Source organism: Hyaena hyaena, unplaced genomic scaffold (assembly GCF_003009895.1).
Source record: "Hyaena hyaena isolate Hyena2069 unplaced genomic scaffold, ASM300989v1 scaffold_84, whole genome shotgun sequence".
NCBI lineage: Eukaryota > Metazoa > Chordata > Mammalia > Carnivora > Hyaenidae > Hyaena > Hyaena hyaena.
Genome location: NW_024080716.1, coordinates 2,993,569 through 3,000,040, shown reverse-complemented (window position 1 = coordinate 3,000,040; position 6,472 = coordinate 2,993,569).

The following is a 6,472-nucleotide window of genomic DNA, read 5'->3' as shown; positions in this document are numbered from 1 at the left end:
GGAAAAAAATGAGGGCAAGGAAAATAAGGGCTTGTTGTTTTAGTAGGCAAAGATAAAGAGCACTTGCATAGCATTGGAAGTTCTAGCCAGAGAAATTAGGCAAGAAAAACAAATAATAAAGGCAACAAAATTGGAAGGAAAGAAGTAAAGTCATCTGTTTGCAGATGATATAACCTTGTATGTAGAAAACCTTAATGATCACACACACACACACACACACACACACACACACACACACACACGATTAGAACTAATAAATAATGTCAGTAAAGTACCAGGACACAAAGTCAATACATAAAAGAAGTGCATTTCTATACACCCAAAATGAACAATCTGAAAAAGAAAATTATAAAAATATTCCATTTGCAATAGCATCAAAAAGAATATAATAGAAATTGACCAAGGAGGTGAAAGACTTGTACAATGAAAATTACAAACATTGTTGAAAGAAATTAAAGAAGACATAAATAAATGGAATAAATGGAAACACCCCTGCACACGCTATCTCTCTCTCTCATTCTCAGAAATAAATAAAGCATTAAAAACTTAAAAAAAAAAAAGTGGTGTGGGAAAACTAGATATCCACAGGCTAAAGATGAAGTTGGACCCTTACCTAACACCATATACAAAAATTAACTCAGAATGCTTATAAGTCATAATTTCAGACGTAAAGCAATAAATATCTTTGGAACAAACATAAGACAAAACTCCATGGCAATGAATTTGGCAATGATTACTTGGATATGACACTGAAAGCACAGGTAACAAAATAAAAATTAGTCAAATTGGACCTCATGAATATTTTAAAAACTTGTGCATCAAAAGACACTACCAGAGTAAAAAAGAAAACCCAGAATGGGAGAAAATATTTGTAAATCACATGTCTGATAAGGGATTAACATCCAGAATATATATAGAACTCCCAGAACTCAACAAAAACAACCCAATTCAAAAATGGGCAAATGACTTGAATATACATTTCTCCAAAATAAGGTACACAAATGGCTGATAATCACACAAAAAGATGATCAGTGTCCTAATCATCAGGGGAGTGCAAATCAAAACTGCAATGATACACCACCCAATACCCATTTGATGGCTACTATCCAAAAACATAGAAAACAGTGTTTTCAAGGATGTAAAAAAAATTGGAGCCCTTGTGCACTATTAGTGTGAATGTAAAATGATACAGCCACTATGAAAAACAATCTAGGCATTCTTCAAAACATTAAAAATAGAATTACCGTATGATCCGCCAATTTCACTTCTGGATATATGCTCCAAATAATTGAAAATAGAGTCTCGAAGAATATTTGTTCTCCCATGTTCAGAGCATCATTATTCACAGTATTTGAAAGGTGGAAGAAATTTAAATGCTCACTGAGGGATGAAAGGATAAGCAAAATGTAGTATATATATATCCAATGATACGTTAGCCTAAAAAGGGAAAAAGTTGACACATGCTATGATACATATGAAACTTGAGGACATTATGCTGGATGAAACAAGCCAGTCACAAAAAGACAGGTCTTCATTGTTCCTGGAACAGAGCTTCTAAAACCTTTGTAAATTCCTCCGTGGTGAGAGCACTAGGACCTCTTGTTCTAATACAGCAAAACATTGGTTTGCAAGCATAATTCGCTCTGGAAACATGCTTGTAATTCAAAGCGCTTGCATATCAAAGCGAATTTCCCCATAAGAAATAATGGACACTCAGATGATTCGTTCCACAAGCCAAAAATATTCATATAAAATGATTACAATACTGTAATATAATGCAAAGTAATAAAGAAAATAAAAAATATATGAAGAAAAATAAACAAATTAACCTTCACTTTCCTTCGAAAACCTTCGTGGTTGGTGTGAGGAAGACTAGAGAGAGGAGGGTTATTGTGTAGGACAACTTTCACTATCACTAATGGAATCGCTGCTATCTATTGGCTCAATGGAATCTTTTTCTTTTCACGCAACTCCTACAAGGAGCCTATCCAAAAACACTTGCTTTTGTCTCCTTTTGAGGATTTCATGGAAATGTGACATTGTATTGTCGTTAAACAGATTCACCACTTGCACTGCTACAGCCTTATTCAGGTGGTACTTTTCTATAAAATTTTGCACTGTTTCCCACTTTTTATACATCTCCTTAATCTCATTTGAAGTGAGGGATTCCTCTATCTTTTTCTCCTCCTCCTTTGCAGATGAGATGCAGACATAGACTTCTTATAAAATCTTGCAATTTCGGCCACTCGCATACCTTGTTCCTACTTCGCAGTGATCTCCTTCTTAACTTCCACCGTAATCATCTCCTTCTTACCACCCTTCTTTTGAACCTCTTTCTGCACAGGGGCCATTGTATACACTCACATGACTGTTGACTACAGTACAGTATTCATAAACTCTTGTCATATACTGTATTTAATGTAACTGGCAATAAGGCAGCAGAGGAAAGGATCTATATCTGTAGACAGCCTGACCTAGAATGGAGCAAAACATTCTAAGCTTACTCTTGTATGGAAAAACAAAGGACTGTCTATAGGTGCTTTGAAGAGACAATATATCAGTGCCAGTTATAGACACCTTCCAATGTTCTGAAAAATCACTGATTTTTGCCAAACACTATGACCTGAGACCAAGCATTGGAGCATGGGAGATAATCATCCACAATCCCACAGCAAGAGAGAAAGAGAGAGAAGAGCTGTTGAGTTAGTTGTGATCATGTGATGTTCAGCATCACGTACCAGTTGTATTGTAAGACATTGCTCATTTATCAAGTTAAAATTTACCAGAAATGTTTGTTGGTCATGTGGAACACTCGTAGAACAAGTTACTCACAATTCAAGGTTTTATGGTGTTTGTCTTTGACCCTATCCCTGACACAGGCCTCCTAAGAACCCTGTAAAATTTTTTTTAAGTTTATGTATTTATTTTGAGACAGAGAAAGAATCAGCAGGGAATGGCCAGAGAGAGAAGGGGACAAAGGATCTGAAGCAGGCTCTGTGCTGACAACAGAGAGCCTGATGAAGGGCTTGAACTCATACACCATGAGATCATGACCTGAGCTGAAATTGGATACTTAAGCAACTGAGCCACCTAGGTGCCCCTAGCCTTGTAAATTCTTGAATGATAAGAGCATCTAGAAGTATCTTTTGATTTAATGAGTTGATATGGATAATTCTTGAATGGCACTGATCATCACAAAGATGATGCCCATGATCAGAAGCACGGGATTTTCAGCTCCATCTTCCATTCTCCAGAGACAGAAGAGGGTCTGAAAAGGGAATTAATAATTGATCACATCTACATGAGAAAGCCTGTACAATCTCAGTAGGGCAGGGTTCAGGTAGCTTCCAGGTGGGAGAACACATTCACCTCCATGTGACAAACACTCAACGCAGCTCAATACAGACAGAAGCTCCAGTACTGGGCACCCTCCTAAACCTTGACCTATGCAACCCTCCATCTGGCTGTTCATCCATACCCTTTATCATAACCTTTAAAAAGCTGGTACAGGGGTGTCTGGGTGGCTCAGTCAGTTAAGTATCTGACTTCTGCTCAGGTTATGATCTCACAGTTTGTGGGTTCGAGCCCCGTGTCGGGCTCTGTGCTGTCAGCTAGCTCAGAGCCTGGAGCCTGTTTCAGATTCTGTGTCTCCCTCTCTCTCTGACCCTCCCCTGCTCATGCTGTCTCTCTCTCTCTCTCTCTTTCTCTCTCTCTCTCTCTTTCTCTCTCTCTCTCTCTTTCTCAGAAATAAATAAAAAACATTAAATTTTTTTAAAAACCTGGTACCTATGTGCCCTTAGTTCTGTGAGGTGCTCTAGAAAATTAATTAAACCCAAGAAGGAGGTCATTGGAACCTCCTATCTATGTGATTGGTCAAAAGCACAGTCGACAAGCACAGCTATCTGAAGTATGTGTGTGTGTGTTTTAGGGGAGGGAGGTGAGTTTGTGGAACTGTGCCCTTAACGTGTGAGATCAGAAGCTATCTCCAGGTAGGTAGTGTCAGATTTGAGTTAAATTGTAGGACACTTAGCTGGCATCATAGAGAATTAGTGGCTATGTGGGGAAACCTCCCCGCACTCCCCAATTGTAATTGTACCTTAGAACCTTTATGCAACATGTCTTCATTTACCTGAGAGACTTAGAATAGTCAAAATCATGGAGACAGATGTAGAATAGTGGCTTCCAGGGGCTGGGGGTAAGGGGACATGGTGAGTTATTGTTTAGTTGGGTTAGTTTCAGTTTTACAAGACGAAAGGAGTTCTAGATGTGGATCGTGGTGATGGTGGCACAATATTATGAATGCATTTAATATGACTTCCCTGGACACTTAAAAATGGCTAAGATGGCAAATTTTATGTTACATGTATTTTACCAAAATTAAAAAAAATTAAGGTAAAGAACGAAAGAACTTGAACGAAAGCATTGGCTGTGAGGGTAAAGAACAGGCAATGAATGTGAAAAATTGTAAACAGAATTCAGAGTTCTCAGTTAGGGAAAAGTATGGCTTAATGATTAAGTAGAGTCAACATAAGTATCCTGGTTCTAATCCCAGCTCTGCTACTTACTAGCTACACGGTAGCTATATAGTCTTGGAGAAGTTTCACGTCTTAGAAGTACATTGTCAGAATTCTGCCAAAATGTGGTCTCAGGACATACTCTGTGAAAGGATATTCACTTCATATGAGCATCCTCTGTAAAAACAGAAGTAACTTCTTTTTAAGTTAAAAAATAAAATGAGGACTGTAATTAGGTTGAATCCCTTTAAAGTGGGTACATTAAAAAATGACTTTGCATATATTTGATAATAATCATTAGGCCTTTTCATAATATGAAACATTAATTTTTATCTTTTGAGAATATAAAATGGAACACTCTGTATAACCCAGCATAGAGAATCATATGCTGACTACACTAATATCCTCGTATATTAATCCACACAGGATACATTCTCAATTTGAATGCTGTTCCATGACTGAATGATAAAATATTTTCAACCTAAATGATGAATGTTATCTTCAAGCATTAAAATTTTAAATTATATAAATGATTCATAGTTGTAATGATAATTATTGTTTTCTTTTAGAGCACTGAATCTTTAGTTTCAGCAAGACTTTGTGGTGTGAGAGAAAGACATAACTATTTTCGTCAAAATAGGGAGCCATTTCAATGCCACTTATTGAATGTCATATCCCTACTGCTTTCAAATGCCTGCTCTGTTACGGAATAAATTATTTTATATGTTTGAGTATGAATAACATTGAGTTTGAGTGAGACTAGTGATAGTCTCATTAAAGATGCCTCTGGTTTACCACAGATAGGTAATTTACTACAGTGTTATTTGTGTGTGGCAGTTCAAACATTTCCATCAACAAGCACATTAGTCAGAAAATTTACAGATTCATAGACATGATGTAGCTCATGCTCTGTGTGTACAAACATTCTGTTATAAATATAATCATCTAAATTTGAAAGTTATTATACTTTCAAGATCATGTTTACTATAGCAGTATTTTATCAACAGTTAAAGGAGAAATATTTAACAAAAGAAGAGATTCAGTCAAGCTTGTTTGTCAATTTCATAAACTATAGTTATAACAATAACCTAAAGATATAATCAATGTATTGTTTGCACTTGTTGTATACAAGAACTATATATTAAAAAAAAAAAAAAGATTTAACATGTCCGGCACCCTAAGATGATGGTTTCTATTATTTTCTGCAAAAATCTTATTGTTTTTCCTCCTTATTTCTTTTAGGCTCAGTTACATTTTATTTTATTTATTTATTAATTAATGTTTATTTCTTTTTTGAGATAGAGAGCACCAGTGGGGAAGGGGCAAAGAGAGATGGGTACTTAAGGTCTGATTCAGGGCTCGAACTTATGAATCTTGAGATCTGAGGTGAAGTCAGACACTCAACCCACTGGGCCACCCAGGCACCCCTAGGCTCAGTTTAATTTTAATGAACCTGAAGGTCTTCATGTGAAAGACCCTAAAAAGTAAAAATTGAAAACTTCTGATGTCTCTCAAATACAGAAAGTAAAAAAAAAAAAAAAAAATTATGAGTTGGCATTCTAACTATGGATCTGGATATTGGTCTACTCTTTGTTTATTTTCATATCTAAGCTATAGCAATGATTTGTTATATTGGAATTTTCCCTTTGTATGAGTGATCTCCCTGCACTGACCACGTGCATGTCTGGGATATTAGCGAATGTGAGCACTATGTTAAGATGATCTGTATGGATTCTCACATTATTGTGCAGAAAATTTTCTTTAAAAAATTTATAAAATTTTTTATATATATAAAATTTATAAAAAATTTATAACAGTACACATGTCTACGATTATAGTTGCTAGATAATGACATGTACAGTCCACAAATTACACATTTTTCTAATAATCTGAGACATATTACTTTCTTTTAAATTCATATTATTTTAAAATCATCCCAGAAAAAGGGGTGTAGCTTT